Source organism: Mobula birostris, chromosome 9 (assembly GCF_030028105.1).
Source record: "Mobula birostris isolate sMobBir1 chromosome 9, sMobBir1.hap1, whole genome shotgun sequence".
NCBI classification, from domain to species: domain Eukaryota; kingdom Metazoa; phylum Chordata; class Chondrichthyes; order Myliobatiformes; family Myliobatidae; genus Mobula; species Mobula birostris.
The window spans coordinates 49,435,280-49,458,831 of NC_092378.1; the positions used below are offsets into that span (position 1 = coordinate 49,435,280).

The 23,552-nt window shown below is 43.0% G+C and overlaps 1 protein-coding gene across 5 annotated transcripts in view; it reads right to left on the reverse strand.

Moving 5' to 3' along the window:
- The window catches only part of large1 (LARGE xylosyl- and glucuronyltransferase 1), a 442,193-nt gene that overhangs the window by 72,283 nt on the left and 346,358 nt on the right, over window positions 1–23,552 (reverse strand). The gene's annotated exons all lie outside the window — the stretch shown is intronic.

Sequence of the window (23,552 nt, forward strand, 5' to 3'; positions counted from 1 at the left end):
TGCAGGACTTCACAGAAATAAAGAAATACAATTGAATTTACAAAAAAAATCTAAACATTAACAAAGACAGACAAATAACCAATGTACAAAAGTTGGATTACTTTTGCAAACTCAATATTTTGATAGGATCCTGAACACTAGCTGCTTAAAAGAGTTTCTCAGTCCAGCAGCATAATTTATTCCAACAAAGCAACAAAATTACTTGAAACTTCCCAATTAACAGAATCCCATTATGTGAAATCATCAGTATCACCTCAATATACACAGGTTGCTCTTTGACACAGAGGGAAAGACAGACATCTGATTTCTTTTTAGGCCACGTGTTTGCAGGATAAATAGATTTTTGTATTAAGAGGAATTTGCATAGTGCTTGTAGTGACTGAAATCTGGTGCAGCCAGCACATACGGTGTATGAGGAAAGTTCAATCTAAAGTCCTCTTACGCAACACTCACAACAAGCTGGAGGAACTCAGCGGGTCAGGCAGCATCCATGGAAACCAGTCAACGTTTCAGGCTGGAACCCTTCGTCAGGACTGAAGAGGGAAGGGGCAGAGGCCCTATAAAGAAGGTGGGGGGAGGGTGGGAAAGAGAAGGCTGGTAGGTTCCTGGTGAAAAACCAGTAAGGGGAAAGATAAAGGGGTGGGGGAGGTGAAGCAGGGAGGTGATAGGCAGGAAAGGTGAAGAAGGAATAGGGGATAACACAATGGGTAGTAGAAGGAGGCAGAACCATGAGGGAGGTGTTATCTTATCATTGCAGTCTCAGGGGCTGCAACCCAAGCAGAAACACTTTGGACTGTTTCCTTCTGAAAATCAAAATTTATGTCATACTTACGTAATGTCCGTCTTGTAAGTAAAGCGAAGCTCATGTCTGTACTGCGAACAGTGACAATTTTTCCTTCCGATTTTTCAAACCTGACAAGTACCCTAGTAACACGCTCGGTATTAGTACTGGGCACAACAGACTAAGGAGAGGTTTACGACTAATGTGGGCAGCATGGTAGCATAGTGATTAGCATAGTGTTTCAAAGCACCAGAGTGGGGTTCAATTCCGCCGCTGTCTGTAAGGAGTTTGTACTTGCTCTCCAATCACGTAGGTTTTCTCCAGGTGCTCTGCTTTCCTCCTACATTCCGAAGACGTACAGATTAGGGTTTCTTAGTTGCAGCATGCCATTTTGGTGCCGGAAGCATGATGCTGCTAGCACATTTTAGGCTACGCTGGTCATTGATGGAATCAGCAGACTGCACTGTACATTTCAATGATTACACGACAAATGAGGTCAATCTTTAATCTTAATCAATTCACCCCACCTTCGTTCAACTTCCAGCTGTTGGAGGTCTAGGACCTGGTATGCTTCATCAACTATGCTCAATTTTTAGATCTCTCTCACATTAGCTCTGGTTTTAGCTTCCTTCAGCTAGAGTAGGGGTTCCCAAACTAGGGTCCATGGCCCCCTTCCTTGTTTAATGGTAAAGGTTCATTGAATAAAAAAAGATTGGATACCCTTAAGCTAAAGAGCGAGGGAAACAAAATCTTGAGCACTGTTAACCCTATGTTCTGACAATGTGACATCCTTAGGTCAGGCAGTGGTGGGTAGGAAATACACTTCATAATGGCTGACAAGATTTACTGTTGGAATAGAGGGGACATAAGGAAGGGCAAACGGAGAAAAGGGTTTTCAGTGGGAGATGAAACCTTGGGTAGCTCTATGAACAAGGAGAAACATTTTGAATTACATCTGTAATTCTGTGTCAAAGTCAAGTTTATTGTCATGTACACAAATACATGTATGCACAGTGCAAAGAAAAACTTACTCGTAGCAGCATCACAGGGACATAACATCAGATGTACAGTATTCATAACAAAAACAGAAGGGATTCAAGACAGGAAGGGAATGACAAAACTCTGGACCATGTGGGTTATTTATTTTGCAAATGGTGACAAGATCGTTATAAGAATGAGGATTGAAGTGGTACAAGTTTCTTGCATCTATGGCGAGGGAAGACAAGGCAAGGAAACAGGCCCTTCAGCCCAGAGTCCATGCTGACTATCAAGCACTCACTTACAGTAAACCCATTTTATTCTCCCCACAACACTCTGACTTCTCATCTCCCCCCCCCCCCCCCCACCCACCAGTCCTGATGAACTGTCTCAGCCCAAAAAGTCAACTGTTTATTCCTTTCCACAGACGCTGCCCGGCCTGCTGAATTCCTCCAGCATCTTGCGTGTGTTGCCTTGGGTTTCCAGCACCTGCAGATTGTCTTGAGTTTGATATTCTCTCCACATTCTTTCCAATTCCCCCTCAATTCTACCACTAGAGGCGACTTACAACAGCCAACCTGCACCTGTTTGGGCTGTGGGAGGAAACCAGAGCACCCGGAGGAAACCTGGAGTTACAGAGAATGTGCACACTCCACATACACAGCTCCAGAGTTCAATATTGAAACCAGGTCGCTGAGACTGAAAACCTACCAGCTGTATCACTGTTGAAGGTTAAAAGTGGAAACTGATTTGCCACGCCTTGTGAATAAGAAATGAGACTTGAACTTCAGCAGGTTGAGTAAGACTGCTGTAGAGAAAACAATGAGGGAGAAAGTGGGAGATCAGGACAAAATAACATTACAAATTGATGTTGGTGATATCGGTGTCTGGTGACACCTGCTATCAGCTGAATAGGCGCACGCTCAGACACGCAGCCATCCTTACCTAGAGTTTGATTCCTCATGGGGATTGACCTGGATTTAATTCAATCCTCTCAACAAAGTCAACAGAATAATCAGTTGATTTTACCTGAAAGTCGAGGAGTTGATTTGTTAGCGTACTCCTGTGTTCATCAGAGGGAAAGTCCCTCCAAACAAAACAGATCAGATTAACATACACGTAAGATGGTGACCAGCCATCAAGATCGGGAAATGTGAGCCAGTGAAAAAAATCACAGAATGGCACACGGTGCTGCAAAGATGTAAAGAAAAGCTCTATAACTCAGCACCCTTGGGACTTCAGTGGTGCTGGACTGGCACATTTTCCAAACTATTGGATACTATTCCTGTCAATACACCAGCACATTTGTAATTCATTTCTTTGAAGATTTTTTTTAATAGAGTAGTACAGGAAACTCTCCAGTGAATCTGCTGCTCAAATGGAATCAGATGCTAGTGGATTAATGAGTGGAATAAGTATATGTTTATATCTATATCTTTAAAAGGAGACAATAGAGAGTTACACTGTTAGGATTAGAAGAGGGATAAGAGAAAGAACTTCAAGTGGAGCACAAACACTATACCTATACCTCGACTCAGAAGCTTGCACAGATTGAGCATGTCATGTAAAACTTCTATAGATGCACAGTGGAGAGTATCCTGACTGGTTGCATCACAGCCTGACATGGAGATACCAATGGCCAAGAATGGAAAAGTCTACAAAAAGTGGTACATACATCCCAGACCATCACAAGCAAAGCCTTCCCCACCGCTGAGCACAACTACAAGGAGCGCAGTCACGAGGATCAGCATCCATTATCAAGGACACCCCTTCACTCAGGCCACGCTCACTTCTTCTGCTGCCATCAGGAAGGAAGTACAGGAACCTTAGGTCCCACACCACCAGGTTCAGGAACAGTTATTGCCAGTGTTCAGTTTCCTCAACCCTGAACTGACTCTACAGCCTATGGACTCACTTTCAAGGACTCCACAACTAATGTTCTCAGTATTATCTACAGTGTAAAAGTCTTAGACACACATACATAGCTAGGGTGCTCAAGAACTTTGCACAGTACTGTATTTACCAACATGGAGTAGAGAATGAACTTGTAAATCTGGTGGGAGCAAAGGACATTGGGAATGGTGAGGGTGGAGCCGCATGGGAAGGGTGTGGGACGGGTGGCAGAGAAGGAGTGCCAGGGGCCGGGGTGAGAGCTGGTGGTGGGGGTCAGACACACCCAGCCCTGAGACACCAGGTAAGGTCATTTTATTCCAAACAATTGGTTTATTGATCACCACAGAATGTCTCTCTGGCACTTCCCACTCCCTCTCCTCTCCCTTCCCCTTTTCCCAAACACGATTCCCCTGTCACTGCCCCCTTCCCACTCTCAGTCAACAAGAGACCCATATCAGAATCAGATTTATCATCACTCACATGTCATGAAATCTGTTTTTTTTTGTGGTAGCATTACAGTGCAATAAATAAAATTACTACAGTACTGCGTGAAAGTCTTAGGCTCCCTAGCAATATATATGCTCTAAAGACTTTTGCACAGTACCGTATCTATCCATCTGCCTGCGTCTATATAATTGCCGTTTGTCTTCTTTTGCATGTTGGTTGTTAGTCAGTCTTTGAGAATAGTCTTCATTGATTCTGTTATACTTCTTTGTTTTACCATGAACACCGAGAGGTAAATCATCTTATGGCTGTATATGGCAGCATACACGTACTTTGAAAATAAATTTGATCTCAAATGTTGGCATGGACTGGTTGGACACTCTTTTTGTAGCTGTTATACTACATTCTACAATTTTTTTCTTTGTGCTCATTCAATGTACTTTTGAACGCAGAAGTTCTCCCGTGGGTGCAGAAGAGGTTCATCAGGATTGGCCGAGATGAAAGAGTATTAGCAATAAGGAAAAGCTGGACAAAGTTGGATTGGCAGAGGCTGAGGGGAGATCTGATTGAGGTTTAAAAAAAATCAGGACTGGCATCAAAAGCGTAAATAGTCAGGATCTTTTTCATGAGGTATTAATAGAGGGCATAGCTTTAAAGTAGGCGGGGCAAAGCTTAAAGGAGTTTAATGAGGTCAGCTTTATTACATGGAGAATGGTGAGTGGTTGCAACGCATGGCTACGAGAGCTGTTGATACCACATCAATGCTTGAGAGGCATCTGACAAGGAACAGAGGGACTTAGACCATGTGCAGGCAAATGGGAGTAATCCTGATTGGCATCATAGTCAGTACTGACATTGTGGGCCAAAGTACCTGTCCCTGTTCTGTACTATTCTATGCTCAATGGGGAGAGAGGTAGGGGGGAGGGGGGGCGAGGGGGACGGGGGGGTGCCGAGGGGGATGGGGTGGCAGATGAAAGGGAGAGGGGACAAAAGGGAGAGGGACAGGGAATGAAAGGGAAAGGGATAGGGGACAAGATAGACTGGTACTGAGCAAAACAAATCCAGTAATTTTCTATCAGGTTTTTGCCAGAGCAAGGTGCAAGGTGGATCACCAATCAAAGAGCCAATGACTGAACTGAAAACAGTACAGGTTTGGATATAAACTGCAGCACTTTGCAATAATTCAGTTGCTGATGGAGAAAGGTGTTGAAGCTGTACAGAGAGAATCTGTACAGAAAACTCCCTGCTTCTCTTGTGCCTGAGCTGTGATGAGAACTTCTTGAACCTCAATGTAAAGATAAAGAAGATCTTTGTAAGCTTATTTTGAGGGTAAATAGGATGCTGTAGCACTAGGCACAAGTAAATAATGCCACTGAACAGCTGAAGCAAAAGGGATGATTTCTTAGCCAGTGCAATTTGAGACCAGGGTCTTTAATTTCAGAGATTGCTCAGTCAATCTCTCATTCCGAAATTTGAAGTAATGCTTGCTCAAAAAAAGTCAATTCCTAAAGCAAATTGTGGTCTCTATAGGATCGAGTTGTTTCTGTTGCCATGGCAAACTTCACAGGCCTTGTCACATCGATTTATTACTGCAAGGAAATTGTCAAGTCAAACTGCTTTAAAGTTTGCTCACAAATTTGTCACAGACTGGAGGAAAGGATTGAGTTGCAGTAAGGGGTTCAAATCATTATCCCAAGCACCACATCAGACCTGTCTCTCTGAAAAGATATTTGAACTGGATTTTGGGTACTACCTATGTCTGGGGTCTGCCTTGAGAGGTGATGATAAACCATCAAGCTACAAAGAGGAAACAGGAGGAATGAGCTGTTTTGATGGCATTGTGAAGACCATATTAGATGACAGTACAAAACCCAAGTCCATTTGGGTTTGGTTTTTATTTCACCCAAAGCTATCACCAACAAAGAACATTCTTTAGCGCCTGCGGTAGACTTATATTCATGACTGAATAAACTTACCACAGCCAGACAAATTAAACATTTAAAACAGGGAACGTCAAATGGTACAGCACAGTACAGGCCCTTTGGCCCACACTGTTGTGTTGACCTTTTAACCTAATCCAAGATCAATCTGAAGCTCCCCTCCTGCACAGACCTCCATTTTTCACTCATCCATGTGCCTAGCTAAAGGTCTCTTAAATGTCTTTAGAGTATCAGCCTCTACCAACACCCTTGGTAGTGTATTCCATGCACATACAACTCTCTGGCAACTCCCCTAAACCTTCCTTCAAATCATCTGAGAAGGTGTTCTCTGGTATTAGCCATTCCTGCTCTGGGAAAAAGGTGGTGCTGTCAACTCTGTCAATAATCTTTTATAATCTTATACACCTCTATCAGGTCAACTCTCCTTCACTCCAAAGAGAAAAACCCTAGCTCACTCAATCTAGCCACATAAGATGGGATCTCTTTTCACCCAATACTGACTTTCCCTTTACCATACTGTGCATTTCTCCTTACCTGCTGGATTTTAGATACTCCTGTTGTTGACTGTGAGATGCCAGTGAGCTACCATGTTTTCATGACCTTTGCTTAGAAGATGAGCTGCTGTTGGGGTCATCTGCTGTATCTGCAGCTCCTGGTGTAGTGGTCTCTACACTGATGAGACATGATGCAGATTGGGGAGTACCTTCACTCTGTCTGTTGCAAAAGGCGGGATCTCCCGGTGTCTACCCTTTTCTATTCAACTTCCCATTCCGATTGTGACATGTCCATCTATGGCTTCCTCTACTGCCATAATGAGGCCACACTCAAGTTGTATAGCTTCTAACCTGATGGCATGAACATCGATTTCTCTCACCTGGTAATTTCTCCCCTTCATCCCACTTCCAGCTCTCTTTTTCCATTTCCTGTTCTGGCTATTCTTTCACCTCTTCTCTTTCCAACTGCCTATCACCTCCCTCTGATTCCTCTCCTCCTTCCCTTTTGTCCATGGTCCACTGCCCTCTTCTTTTAGATTCCTTCTTCATCAGCCATTTACTTCTTCCCCCTTTCCACTCCCAGCTTATTTCAACCTGCCTCCCTGACACACACTTCTTCCCCCTCACCTGGTCTCGCCTATCACTTTCCAGTATGTACTCCTCCCCCTCTCCCCACCTTCTTATTCGGGCTTTTGACCCCTTGCTTTCAAGTCCTGACAAAGGGTCTCAGCCTGAAATGGCGACTGTTTATTCCCCACCGTAGATGCTGCCTGACCTGTCGAGCTCCTGCTGCATCTTTTGCACGTTGCTCAAGGTTTCCAGCATCTGCAGGATCCCTTGTGAGAGTAACAATTGATTGCTTTCAGTTGGTGGGAACAGCATGCTGTGTAACACCCCTCCGGTTATATGTCGTCTGTCATCTTCCGACTCCCTGCCATGGGAAAGCTGCTGATATAATTGAAATGTATTTGGGACATTCAGCTGCAAGTCCAGCAACACTAACTCATTTCTTTTCTCACATATTTGAGGAATAAAAATGTGGCTTACAAAAAAAAAGGTGTCTCCTTACCTCTGATCTGTGCAATCACAGAGAAACCCCCACCACACCAAGAAATACCCATTAATTGGGCTCAGAATGTATTTACTGAAAACAGGTAACCCTTTGTGCTTTAGTTCTCACCCTGGGTTTGCATGCGGGCCTGCTTTAGTGACCCACCTCTGACCTTGTACATCAACACATTCTATAACTTACCCTTCGTGACCTTACAAGAGCCCCTGCCCTCCCCCCCTATTTTTAAACTCCATCAGAACTAAAAATTAATCAAGGGCGAATTGCAAGACTGACACGTTGATACAATAAGTAGATTGGGTGGTGAACCATGGGCATGGCCTGCTTGCCTTCATTGGCCAGGCCACTGAGTCCCAGAGGAAGTCATGCTGCTTCTGTACCACATCTCGGTTTAGCTTCACTGGGAGCATTGTGTGCAATTCTGGTTGCCTCACTACAGGAAGGAAGTGGAGACTTTGGAGAAGGTGCAGACACGACAGTGGAGTTTAAGAGACCTTTAGGTGGATGCAGGAATATGCTGGGAATGAGGAAAATGCTACAAAATGTATATGCGGTGGGAGAGGATTAGCATCATGCTCAACACAGCCACAGAACAACAGAGAACATAGAACATCACAGAATCAGAATCAGGTTTATTATTACCAGCATGTGTCATGAAATTTGTTAATGCTGTCTAAGTTGCATGCCATCTTGGTCAATGTCTCCCATCCACTACATAATGTACTGGTTGGGCACAGGAGTACATTCAGCCAGAGACTCATTCCACCGGGATGCAACACTGAGCATCATAGGAAGTCATTGCTGCCTGTGGCCATCAAACTTTACAACTCCTCCCTTGGAGGGTCAGACACCCTGAGCCAGTAGGCTGGTCCTGGACTTATTTCATAATTTACTGCCATAATTTACATATTACTATTTAACTATTTATGGTTCTACTACTATTTATTATTTATGGAGCAACTGTAACGAAAACCAATTTCCCCCGGGATCAATAAAGTATGACTATGAACTTAGCAGCAGCAGTTCAATGCAATACCTAATACAGAAGAAGAAAATCATAAAATATTAATAAGTAAATCAATTACAGTATATGTATAGTGAATAGATTAAAAACTGTGCAACAACAGAAATAATATCTGTTAAAAAAGTGAGGTAGCGTTCATTGGTTCAATGTCGGATTGGTTCAATCGGATGGCAGAGGGGAAGAAGCAGTTCCTGAATCGCTGAGTGTGTGCCTTCAGGCTTCTGTACCTCCTTCCTGATAGTAACAGTGAGGCCACCCCCCCCCCCCCCCCAAATACCAGACAGTGACTCAGCCTCTCAGAATGCTTTTCACACAGTTGGAGCCCTTCGGCCCATGATGTTGTGTTTCACTTTCACCCTACTCCTTGACCAATCTAACCCTTCTGTCCTACACAGCCCAAAACCACCCAATTTCCTTTCATCCACATGCCTTCACAAAAGGCAGAGGCAATGGGTAAAATCAAGACCAGGATGACCTCGATGTTAAATCAGATGCAAGATGGCATTGGTGATCATTGGCGACCTTCTGTGGGCTTCAGAAAACTACCAAAAATTCTTTTTAACTTCTACAAAAAGTAATGGACACGGCCCAGTCCACCACGGGTAAAGCCCACCCAACCATTGAGCACATCTACATGAAATGCTGTTGTAGGAAAGCAGCATCCATCATCAGGGACCCCCACCGAGGGCATGCTCTCTTATCATTGCTGCCATCAGGAAGGTACAAGAGAGCCTCAGGATGGGTACCAGCAGGTTCAGGAACAGTTACCACTCCTCAACCAACAGGCTCTTCAACATAGGGAATAACTTCACTTGCCCCATCATTGAAATATTGCCAGAACTAATGGGCTCACTTTCAAGGACTCTTCATCTCATGTTCTCAATATTTATTGCTTATTTATTTATACTGAGCAATTTCAAATCCTGGGTGTCAATATCTCTGAGGACCAAACCTGGAAGCAACATATTGATGCAGCTATGAAGGCAGCAAGACAGGGCTATATTTCATTTATAGTTTGAGGAGATTTGGTTTGTCAACTAAAACAATCGAAAACTGCTACAAATGTACTATGGAGAGCACTCTGAGTGGCTGCATCACTGTCTGGTATGGGTGGGGACTACTGTACAAGACTGAAATAAGTTGCAGAAACTTGTAATATTAGTCAGCTCTATCATGAGTACCAGCCTCTGTAGTATCCGAGACATCTTCAAGGAGCAGTGCCTTAGGAAGGGAGCGTCCATCATTAAGGATCCCCACAACCCAGGACATGCCCTCTTTTCATTTTTACTGTTGGGAAGGAGGTACAGAAGCCTGAAGGCACACACTCAGTGATTCAGGAACAGCTTCTTCCCCTCTGCCATCTGATTTCTAAATGGACATTGAACCCATGAACACTATCTCCCTACTTTTTATTTCTGTTTTTTTTGCACTGCTTATTTCAACTTAACTATTTAATAGACAGCAATAAGCTTAGACCACTTCGGTTTTTTTCTCTATATTTATCATGCATTTCATTGCACTGCTGCCACAAAGTCAACAAATTTCATGACATATGTTGGTGGTATTAAATGCAATTCTGATATTACTGTTTCCTCTTTCTGTGTTTGCACAGTTTGTTGTCTTCTGCATTCTGGTTGAAAGACCTAGTTTGGCAGTCGTTCATTAATTCTGTTATAGTTACTATTCCACAGATTTGTTGAGTATGCCCACAAGGAAATGAATCACAGGGTTATATAAAATGACTGATTGTACTTTGATAATATATTTTCTTTGAACTTTGAATCTACCAGTAGATTCAGAGAGGAATATTCCTAAGGTATGGTATTTTTTAAAGGGAGTGGGGGATATTTTTTAAAAATATCTATTTCTTCACCTCTGGCACACTTTGGATAGCTGCTCATTAGGAGTTTGAGGAAATTTGATATGCCACCAATGACTCTACCAAATTTGTACAGATGTACTGTGCAAAGCATCCTGACTGATTGCATCACAGCCTGCAGATGGAGGCTGCAATGTACAGGATTGCAGGGGGCTGCAATTCCATCACAGGCATAGCCACAGCCGCCCCACCACCAAGGACGTCTTCAAAAGGCAGCATCCATCATCAAGGACCCTCATCGTGCACTCTTCTCATTGCCATCATCAGGAAAGAGGTACAGCAGCCTGAAGACAAGCATTCAAATGTTTTAGGAGCATCAGATTTTTGAATGACCCTATTCACCATCCACCTCACTATTCCTCTTTTGCACTATTTCTTTGTTTTGTTTTAATTATTATAACTTAAGGTAGTTTTGTTAAGGACTTGCACTGTGCAGCCTCCACACACAAAAAAAATTACTTCATATGTCAGTGATAATAAATCTGATTCTGAGATCCTTCTTCGACAATGTGCCAATCACGTAGGCTGGTTTTTCCAGGCCAGTTGTTGAGCTTCTTGGCTGCTATAGGAGCTGCACTCATCTACAGCAGTGAAGAGCATTCCAATTTCCAGAAAAATAAATCACTTGGTGAAACGTCACAATGGTTTAACAATTCGGTCTGCGAACTCACAAGATCTTGCAGAGTAGCCGACAGAAAATGGAGGAAAACTGGACTAGAAACCTATTGTAATATTTTCAAGAAAACTAGACCCCTCTAACCTGCTATATGATCTGTAAGAAGAGCCCATTTTTCCAAGATTATTACAGAGAATAATGATGATTCAATTATAAACCAACTGTTGACCCCTGCCCCAACCTATAATGACCTCAGTCAAACATCTGCCACAAAATCTGAGGAAGTCGTAACTTTTTTTATCAACTAAAAGTCTTCCATCAGCGAAAGTATAGCTATAGACACAGGTAACCTCTATAGCCAACAAAGAGATGGAAAGCATGTCAAAATTTACAAGTATTTCTGTTTGAGAACTCTGTAAGATTGTAACGAAGAATAAACCCTCTACATGTTGTCTCAACCCTGCCCCTAACATATATCTTAAGGTCTCATTTAACAATGTTTTCAATTCTGTTAGGAAAATTATTAACAAATCCTTTCAAACTGGAGTTTTTCCAGATGCCTTTAAAACTGCTGCTGTCAACCCTCTAATTAAAAAGCCAAATCGTGATAGAGAGATACTAATTAACTACAGGCCTCTGTCAAATCTTCCCTTCCTGGGCAACATTCTTGAGAAGGTCATTTTCAACTAACTCAACCACTTTCTGAATGAGAAAAGTTTCAGTCAGGTTTTAGAGCAAACCACAAAATGGAGACGGCCCTTAGCAAAATTGACAGTGACCTTAGGCTCACTTCTAATCCTTCCAGATACAAGTGCTGCCTTGAACACAACCGACTACAGCATTCACCCAGATCACCTTGGAAACTGAGTTGGCCTCTTCTGGTAGTGCCCTTAATGGGTTTCATTCGTATATATTAGAAAAAATTGTCAGTCTTGGAGACTAATTTTCTAAGAGATACGATGTACCTTTAGGTATTGCTCAGGGAAACTGTCTTGGTCCCGTACTCTTCTCCTTATACATGCTCCCTCTATGAGACATAATTAGAGAGCATAAACATGATTTCCACTGTTATACAGATGACACACAGTTGCACATCTCCGCTGGGCCTGATGGTGATAACACTCCATCTTTCTGACAGCTGGTAAGGTTGCAATAAACAAATGGATGAGCAGTAACTTATTAAAACTAAATGAAGATAAAACTGAAATACTTTTGGTTTATCCCAAAGGAGATAACCTTCTTGATAATCTTGTCTCCCCTTGTGAAAGCAGAAGTGACTAGCCTTTGTCCTCGATTCAGTTTGGATTTTAAATCCCGCATGAAGAAACTGACCAGAGCAGCATTTTTACACTTAAGAAATATTGCATAGGTATGCCTGCTTCTGTCACGTTATGATGCTGAAAAATGAATTCCCATCTTTATATTGAATAGACTATATTACTGCAATGCACTTTTTTTGGCCTTCCGAAGCAATCTATTGACGAACTTCAACTCAATCAGGATGCCGCTGCTTGACTAAGACCATTAAGACCGTAATTTATGGGAGCAGAATTAGGCCATTCGGCCTATTGAGCCTGCTCTGCTATTTTATAATGACTGATCCATTTTCCTTCTTAGCCCCCTAATCTCCTGCCTTCTCCCCATAATGCCTTTATGTCATTCTTACCCTCAGCCATAAGACTCTACAATGAGTCAACCTATACCCAGGGAAGTGATGACCCCCTCCTGTTAGACTGTGAGGTAACTTATTTTTCATTCTTTCTTACTTCTCTTCTAATATTTGTGCACTTGTAATGATACTGTGACACTGTAACGTCCTTTGGAATTAATAAAGTACCTATCTAATCCTACTCGAGCTCTCAGGTCGTCTTTCGCCGGTCTCTTAAACTTAAACAAATCTCCCTCAAAAGATAACTCACAGGTCGTTTTTTGAACTACACTCCCGAACTGTGGAACTCAATACCTAAAACTATAAGGGATGCAGACTCAGTTGACGCTTTTAAACACCAGCTCAAAACCTATTTATTTAACCTTGCTTTTAACTAACATCTTTTTGTCTTTTACTTTAATGATTATTTTTATTTTTTATTTTATTTTTATGTTTGTACTTTTATCCCATTGTAAATCACTTTGAACTACATCAGTATGAAAAGTGCTCCATGAATAAAGTTATTATAATAATTACTATCCTCCTCATTGATAGAGGTCAGGAGGGCAAGTCTCTCAATGTTGAACACCCAGCCTCTCATGGCCACTGCATTTATTTGGCTGGACCAGAAGTGACGGCAGACATAGTAAGTTATGTAAATACATCCATATGGATTTTAGATGTTTTATCCTCATTTTTTGTTTTATTTAACACATGTTAAAAGAGGTTTGCTTGCAAGATGTTCGAAGATTTGAATTATGAGGGTGTAACATCATTTAGCTGCAGAATGTATAATGGTTTAAAGGCAACATCAGGAAACTGTTAGCCAGGTGGATTTGATAGAGCAAGTAGGAAAACAGAGAATAGAATGGAAGAGTCAGCATCTGTTGTTTTGAAGGAAATGCATCCTCTCAGATGGTTTTGTTCACAACACTTGTCATGATATTATTAATTAGCAAAGAGACTTCGTGAAAAATAGACCATAAAAATCTCAAATCTTTTTTAACAAGCTGTACACAGTGTTAGGAATAGAAAGAAGCATCAACGCAGCTTGAGGGAGAGGAGGCATAGGATGCTTTTATTTATTTCTACTGTTGATGTACTGTGTGTGTCAGTGTGAGGTTCCATCATGAAGTTGACACATTATGGTTATAACACAGAAGACCATTTTGCCCCTCAAATCAGTAATAGCAAGATAATCCACTTAGTGCAAAAATGTACCTTCTTCTCCATAGTCCTGCAAATTCTTTCCTTTCAAATATATATTATGCCATTTTAAATAATTAAATCTGCATCCAATTCTAGAGTAATGCACAACATCTAGGCCGTGTCTGATGACAAATTAAACTAATCCATTCTTCCTGTACCTGATCCACATTCCCCCCCCCATCCTTGTGTCTATTTAAAAGTCTATCTCACATTCATGTGTCTGTGTAAAAGTCTCGTAAAAACCTCCATCCTATCTGCTTCCACTATCATCATTGGCAGCATGTTTCAGCCATCCACCACTCTTTGTGTAAAAAAAAATTGCCCCACACATCCCCTTTAAGATTTACCCCTCACAGCTTAAAGCTACATCCTGTAGAATTTATCCTTTCCACCCTGTGAGAAAAGTTCCGGCTGCCTCTGCCTCTCATAATTTTAGAGTCTTGTTCTCCGGTCACCCTTCAGCCTCTGACGTTCCAGACAGAACAAGCCTGTCCAATTTCTCCTCAGAGTTGACACTCTCTAATCCGGGCAGCATCCTGGTGAACCACTTCTGAACCCTCTCCAAAACCTTCACATCCTTCCTGCAATGGGGCAACCAGGATCACACACAATCCTTCATGTGGCCTAGCCAAAGCTTCATAGAACTGTAACATGACTTCCTGCCATTTTACACTTACTGCTCCTAGCGTTGGCCACTACAAGAGAAGAGAGCGAAGGGATGTTGTCGACTGGTTTCAAGGCCACTGGATAGTCTGTAGACCAGGACGCTGAACCAATATGATTCCTGCCCCAACATTTAGGAATGTTCATATGTAAAGTTAACAATAATCTTATGAAGATGGACACATTATTTATTCTTTATTGATATACAGCACAGAAAAGGCCCTTCAAGCTGTACCACCCAGCAATCCTCCGATTTAACCGTAGCCTAATCATGGGACAATTTTACTATTTTATGCGCTTGGATTGTGGGAAGAAATTGGAGCACCCGGAGGAAACCCACATGGTCATGAGGAGAATGTACAAACGCCATACAGGGAGTGGTGGGAATTGAACCTGGGTCACTGGTATTGTAAAGCGTTGGTATTCTACGCTACCGTGCTGTCCTTTTTTTTTGAACCTGCATCACACTTTCTCTGTAGATTTTACACTTTATTCTGCATTGTCGTTGTTTTACCTTGTTCTACAACTTGAGGAACCGATCACCACAAGAGCGATTCTTAATCTGTGCTAAAGTGAAATGGCCTCAGATCAAGGCAGCTACGGGGTCTGTTTTATAACTGGGGTACCATCTCCAACTCGCAGGGCTACAATGTTCATTGTTATGGTCACCTTGACTACTCTCCTTCACACCTTTTCACCTTGCCCGAGCTACAGCAGTGTACTTCGGAAAGCACATTCTTCTGAAGTGTGGGTCCCCTGCAGTTTGCGCAGAGGTATCAAAATTCAGTGCAAGTCCCTTCACCATAATAGGATCAGTGAAAGACCGCACCAACTTTGTCATCCGAACACTGTGCAAAAGATAACAAATTGCACAAATACATAAAGTAATAAGTATAAGATGAAGAGTCCTTGAAAGTGAGTCCATAGGTTATGGGAACAGTTCAGTGATGGAGCAAGTGAAGTTGAGTGAAGTTATCTCCTTTGCTTCAAGAGCCATATACCTTCTTAACTTATGTGGGGAATTTGTGGGATCCATGGCTAAGGCCCCCAACATACCCTTGTTCCTCTGCACTGATAAGAATCCTGCCATTAACCTTGATGCATTGGGCTCAGGTAGCACTTTGGTCTAAAATGGTAGTGGTGAGGTTCTGTCAGGACTGAACACTGACTGGTATCCTAATCTTTCTCTGTAGGAGCCCAGTGAATGATGATTGCTCAAACACACCAATACTGCCACTAATATTGCTGCCAGCACATTATGCCTGTGAAGATCGGGGCGCCATGGTAGCGTAGCAGTTAGCGTGAGGGTATTACAGCTCAGGACAGAATTCAATTACGTGCCACCTTCAGGGAGCTTTCCCGTCTTCCCTATGAATGCGTGGATTTCGTCTGGGTGCTCAAGAATCACCACCCCCTCCCCCCCCCAACGGTTCAACATTGGTTAATTGGTCATTGTAAATAGTCCTGTGATAGGTGGGTTGCACGGCTCATTGGGCTGGAAGGGCTCATTCTGCATTGTATCACTGAGTAAATAACCAATTGGTGAATGCACCTGGACTCCAGTCTGTGACAGTGGTACCCAAATACAGAACAGGCATTGTCCAGTCTGATTTCTCAGCAGTTAACTCAAGTAATCAGTTCACTTCTCCCAGCAGCCTTTTACCCAGGCAAATGAAACAGCTGTAAAGGCATACAGTTTATAAACTAGATATTATGGACGGTGTTGTTCAGTTTGACAGTCCAATCTTTTTCTCTGCTCCATTGCTAAACTCACACTCATGAGTTGTACAAAATCAAATTTATGATTATCTGTCAAGAGCAGTCCGACCAACAACTGGTTTCAGACTCCTTGCTCCCTATCAGGGCACTTGCTGAAATTACTGATGAAATGTTTGCTGCCCTTGAGAATAAACCCGTGCTGCTAAATCACCAGATCTTCACAGCCTCTCATATAATTAGCCACAAAACGTTACAAATAAAATTAAAATAAGGATTATGGAAGCTTTTAGTGCAGAATTCATCCGTTTCATTTCTTTGTCACACATTTGAGTAGCTCTTGCTCCCAAGGGCATTTTTGGATGCAGTCACGAATGAGCTTAGCGTTGATAACTCCTGAGGTCAAACAGCTTTCCACTCAGCCCATCATTCTGTGTTAGCTTTCTCGAAAGGTCTGCTGGCTTCAGTTCTTTAGCTTCCAACCACAGACCTGAATTTTTTCAGTGTTTATTTTTCTCTGAATGCTGTGCTATCCAGATCTTAATACCGCTTGGCCTAATGTGGAAGATACCGAGTATGAACATTCTCACTGGAACCGGGACTGGGACTCCTCACAGTCTAGGGTTTGAACCCAGGGATTCCGGTCTACATGGATGAGTAAGTACACTGCCAGGCTGAACAGTCTCTGTCAATACATGAAGAGCCAGCGAAAGCAAATCCCCTTTGCTCAGACAGAAGGAGCAACACACAAAATATCTGAAGAAACTCGTCAAGTCCATAAAAGGATAAGACATAGGAACAGAATTAGGCCATTCGGCCCATTGAGTCTATTACACCACGCTTCTCTCAACCCTGTTCCCCTGCCTTTTCCTCTAACCTTTTTACGCCTTTACTAATCAACAACCTGTTGACCATTGCTAGAATATGATGCGTTGAGCTAGAATATGATAAAAAGAATAGCAATGTGGAATAAAGCATAAAAAGTGGAGTGCAGCTAAATGAACCAGTGAGAGATCATAATGAAGTAGATTGTGAGGCCATGAGTTCAACTCATCTTACAAGAGATCCATTCAAGAATGGGTAGAAGCTGTCCCCGGGTCTGTTGGTACGTGCTTTTGGGCTTTTGTACTTCCTGCCCAATGGGATAGAGAATACAGAAAGTCTGGGGTAAGTGGAGTTTTGATTATGCTGGCTGCTTCCTGAGGCAGCGTGAAGTATAGGCAGAGTTGACAGAGGGGACACACACAAAAAATGCTGGTGAACGCAGCAGGCCAGGCAGCATCTATAGGAAGAGGTACAGTCGACATTTCAGGCAGGGACCCTGCGTCAGAACTAACTGAAAGAAGAGCTAGTAAGAGATTTGAAAGTGGAAGGGGGAGGGGGAGACCGGAAATGATAGGAGAAGACAGGAGGGGAGGGGTGGATCTAAAAGCTGGAGAAGGGAGAGGATCATGGGATGGGAAGCCTGGGGAGAAACAGAAGGGGGAAGGGGAGCCCGGAGAGTGGACAGCAGGCAAGGAGTTATAGTGGGAGGGACAGAGGGAGAAAAAAGAGAGAGAGAAATAAAAAGGGGAAAAGATAAAAAAATATATAAATATATATTAAATAAATAAATAAGGGATGGGGTGTGAAGCGGAGGAGGGGCATTAATGGAAGTTAGAGAAGTCAATATTCATGCCATCAGGTTGGAGGCTACCCAGACGGAATATAAAGTGTGGTTCCTCCAACCTGAGTGTGGCTTCATCTTGACAATAGAGGAGGCCGTGGATAGACATATCAGAATGGAAATGGGATGTGGAATTAAAATGTGTGGCCACTGGGAGATATTGCTTTCTCCGGCGGACAGAGCGTAGGTGTTCAGTGAAACTGTCTCCCAGCCTGCGTCGGGTCTCGCCAATATATAGAAGGCCACATCGGGAGCACCGGACGTAGTATATCACCCCAGCCGACTCACAGGTGAAGTGTCGCCTCATCTGGAAGGACTGTCTGGGGCCCTGAATGGTGGTAAGGGAGGAAGTGTAAGGGCATGTGTAGCACTTGTTCCGCTTACAAGGATAAGTGCCGGGAGGGAGATCGGTGGGAAGGGATGGGAGGGACGAATGGACAAAGGAGTCGCGTAGGGAGCGATCCTTGCGTAAAGCGGAGGGGGAGGGAGGGAAGGATGTGCTTAGTGGAGGGATCCCGTTGGAGGTGGCGGAAGTTACGGAGAATAACATGTTGGACCTTGAGGCTGGTGGGGTGGTAGCTGAGAACAAGGGGAACCCTATTCCTAGTGGGGTGGTGGGAGGATGGGGTGAGAGCAGATGTGCGTGAAATGGGAGAGATGCGTTTGAGAGCAGAGTTGATGGTGGAGGAAGGGAACCCCCTTTCTTTAAAAAAGGAAGACATCTCCTTCGTTCTGGAATGAAAAGCCTCATCCTGGGAGCAGATGTGGCAGAGACAGAGGAACTGCAAGAGGGGATGTCATTTTTGCAAGAAACAGGGTGGGAAGAGGAATAGTTCAGATAGCTGTGAGAATCCGTAGGCTTATAGTAGACATCAATAGATAAGCTGTCTCCAGAGATAGAGACAGAAAGATCAAGAAAGGGGAAGGAGGTGTCAGAAATGGACCAGGTAAACTTGAGGGCAGAGTGAAAGTTGGAGGCAAAGCTAATGAAGTCAATGAGCTCAGCATGCATGCAGGAAGCAGCGCCAATGCAGTCGTTGATGAAGCGAGGGAAAAGAGGGGGACATATATCAGTATAGGCTTGGAACATGGATTGTTCCACAAAGCCAACGAAAAAGCAGGCATAGCTGGGACCCATACAGGTGTCCATGGCTATGCCTTTAGTTTGGAGGAAGTGGGAGGAGCCAAAGGAGAAATTATTAAGAGTAAGGACTAATTCCGCTAGATGGAGGAGAGTGGTGGTAGAGGGGAACTGATTAGGTCTGGAATCCAAAAAGAAGCTGAGAGCTTTGAGATCTTCCTGGTGGGGGATGGGAGCAGGTTCCTGTGATGGTCTGATCTGCGTCCACATCTCTCTGCTGCTTCCTGTGGTTACATGCAGAGCAGCTGCCATTACAAGCCATTATGTATCCAGACAGAATGCATTCATAAAAATTACAAAGAATTGACAGGGTTGTGCCAAATTTCTTTAGCCTCCTCAGAAAATAGAGGTGTTGGTGAGCTTCCTTGGCCATGGTTGGATCAAGACAGGTGATATTCGCTCCTAGGAACATGAAGCTCTCAATCTCAACACGTGCCTATGCATGACCCCCCCCCCCCCCCCCTTACTGAAGTCAATGACCAGCTCTTTTCTTTTGTTGGCAGTGAGGAGAACGTTGTTATCATGTCTTGATGTTACTACTCTCGATCTCCTTTCTATTGTCCAACTTATTGGACAATAGAATTCTGGATTCTGGATTTCTTGACAGAGAGACCACAGTCAGTCCGTGTTGGCAGGAACATCTCTGACTCCATCACACTGAGCACTGGATCCCCATAAGACCGTGTGCTTAGCCCATTGCTGTTTACACTGCTAACACATGACTGTGCAGCCAGATTCAAGGAGAACCTGATCATTAAATTTGCAGACGGTACCACAGTGGTGGGGCTCATCAGCAAAAATGATGAAACTATGTACAAGGAGGAGGTCAAACCCCTAGAGAGCTGGTGCAGGGATAAAAACTTGATGCTTAATGTCACCAAAACCAAGGAGATAATCGTCGATTTCAGACGGTCTCAGCCTGAGCACATACCCCTCAGCATCAGTGGCTCCACAGTGGAGAGAGTGGAAAACATCAAGTTCCTTGGGGTGCAGATCTTGGACAATCTCACCTGGTCCAGGAACACCACTGGGATTGTGAAACGGGCCCAGCAGAGATTGCACTTTCTGAGGAAGCTTAAACAAGCATCACTCCCCACTAACATGTTAACTACATTCTACAGAAGCGTGGTTGAGAGTGTGCTGACCTTTTGCATCACAACCTGGTACCCCAGCTGCAGTGCTGTTGACAAAAAAGCCTTGCAGAGGGTGGTTAGGGGAGCAGAGAAGATTATTGGGGTCTCCCTACTTTCTGTCCAAGACCTCTTTCAGAGTAGATGCCTCCAGAAGACATGGTATATCATTAAAGACCCCTCACACCCTCTCCATGAACTGCTTGTTCTTCTGCCATCAGGCAAACATTACAGGAGCATCAAAACTAAAACCACAAGGCTACTAAACAGCTTCCTCCCACAGGCAGTCAGACTGCTAAATAGCTGCACTACCTGACTCTGCTTTGGACACTTTTAAATTGCACTGAACACTTATAACTGATTTAACTGACATGTGGCTGTTGTGTTTTACTATTTATTGTTATGTTTATTATTTAGTGTTGCGTTTGTTATGTTATGATTGCACTGCCCATGAGGAGCGCTGTCTCATTCTGCCCTGCAGAGCTGATGTATGGTTAGAATGACAATAAAGTTTTTTGAATCTTGAATCTTTATCATCATTTGAGATGCCTTTTTAAGTTAGTTCCATTTACCTGTGCTTGGCCCATATCCCTCTAAACCCCTCCTCTCATTACTACCATCAGGGAGGAGGTACAGGAGCTTGAAGGCCAACATTCAATGTTTTAAAGACGAGAAAATCTGCACATACTGGAAATCCAAGCAACACACACACAATATGCGGGAGGAACTCAGCAGGCCAGGCAACATTTATAAAAGAACAAACAGTCAATGTCTCGGGCTGAGACTAAGTTTTAAGAACAGGTTTTTCCCCTTTGCCATCAGATTTCTGAACTGTCCCTGAACACTGCCTCAATAGTCCTCTTTTGCGCTATTTACTTCATTTCTATTGCAACTTGTAATTCTTTACATCTTGCACTGTACTGCTGCCACAAGACAATGAATTTCACAGTGAAATTGAAATAAACTTGAATCTCACCACTCTTATCCATGTACCGGTCCAAATGCCTCTTAAACATTTTGATAGCACATACTTCTAACAGCTCATTCCATAAACCCACTACCCTCTGGTAAAAAAAACCTTCCTCTCAAATACTCTTTAAGTATTTTCCTCTCACTGTAAATGCATGCCCTATAATAGGTAGACTAAATGGACACAGTAAATTATCTCTGGTGTGTAAATGAGTGGTAGAACTTGGGTGGAAACTGTTGGCGATATGGGGTAACAGAAAAAGTGGATCTTGCTGCTTCATGGTTAGCATTGTCTTGATGGGCCAAAGGGCCTGTTTCTGTGTGTATGTCTCTGATTAGCAATGCAACAGATTGGAAAAGCCCAGGAACTGCAAGATTCCACAGACCACTCACCTGGCTTAAGGCACAGCGAATACAGCCAAAACATGAATTAAAAAAAAGATAGTTGATTCCATTTTGCCCCAGGTAGAACACATAAACATATATCAGCAAGAAGAAAACAAACTTCTTCAAAATCTTGGAATACCACTGGACACTTACTCACCAAGTCTGCACCTACAGTGTGACTGGATTACGTATAGTGTTTCTTTGGTAGTTTATACAATCATATGGATTGGGCCAAGTTATGGGTAAAATGCTTGCATTACAAAAAGGTACTATACACTGGTTAAATTAAAAACATTTTAACGTTGCTGAAGTATCTTCAATGTTCACTAGGGGTGAACATAGAGCCATAGAGCAATAGGGTCACATAGCACAGAAACAGGACCTTCAGCCCAACTGCTCCATGCTGACCAAGACTTCCATGTGAGCTATTCCTATTTGCCTACATTTGGCTCATATCCCTCTAAACCTTTCCTATCCATTCATCCATCCAAGTGCCTTTTAACTGTTGTTAATATTCCTGCCTTAACCACTTCCTCCTGGCAGCTCATTGCATATACTGAAGGGTGAACAAGCATACTGTTAGATAACTTTCTGGATGCCTGATACTTTTTTTTACATCTAATGGATTAGTCTAATCCGCTGAATATATTTGTGTGAAAATTCCTGCCTGTGGCCACCTTTCTGCAATCTATTGAATTGGCCAATCCAATTGCATGAACCAAGGGTAACAAATGAGCACTGATAGATGATTGCCTAACACGCACCTAACAGAGCAGGGATAAAATGGTCATTTATACATTTGGAAAACTGGAATTATGGGTTGCCTCAGGCAGCTCTGTTGTGATTTCAACAATTTGCAGTACATATTAATGACTTGGATAAAAGGCAGGAGTAAAATCTATTCAAGTTAATTTACAATGCAAAGAAAGTTGGGGAGTAAATACAAAGAAATTTTAAACATATTCACTCCACCCTCACCAGATTAATCAGTCATCTGTTCATCAAAGTAAGGCTCTAATTGGTTATTTCTTTCAATGAGCAGAGCAAACACAGTGTTGGACCAATTGGATAGACCAATACACAATTTTACAATGACTTGTGGTTTTCCCCATGGCCCTGGAGATTTTTTCTTACCCAATCTCAGGGGAAAATGTTTGACGCTCCCTCCTTCCTACCCCCGCCCCCTCCCAACGACCTTCGCGAACACCTCAAAATGGAACAAATTTGAAGTAAATTTTGGCAAAGAGGCAAGGTATCACTTTGCAGATGGCTGGCAGCCATGATTACTAAACTCAAACTTGGCAGCTGCATAGACAAGGTAAAATTACGCAGTAAGAATTAAAATAAAAATTGTAGCTGGTTCTCTCCCGCGGGATGTAACCTTGATTCTGAGAGTGTAGTGCCTGTTGTAAAATTCTTTGCCAGGGGTTATTGTGTTTAAGGTGTAATGCTTGCCCAGTGTTCACCAGAAGGACAAAGAGCAAGGGCAGAAGATTAATCAGAATGAGATGCGATGTTATTGCCCTTTCTGTTTTTAGGTGTGAAGCTGTTAGGGAATACTAGTGATCAATTCCAATAAAAGTCACTTTACTCCAAGACTACAGGTCATGGCAACATCAAATCAAAGACAGACTACATGGTGAGGCCTTCAATTCCATAAATCTCAGGAGAAGGTAACAAATGAACCTCGGGGTGGAATTGGAACACACTTTGTGTGCCATTTAGTGAGTTGCACCTTCTACAGCAGTTAGGCTTACCCTGCCCCCTCAGCATCTGGAAAAACATCCAAAAAAGGTCCTGGCAGCGATCCCACCCACTGACTGACTCTTCTGCAGAAGGAACATTAGTGGACGTCAAGAAATCCCAGACTCAACTGCACCTTACTCAACCTTGAAATACTTTTCC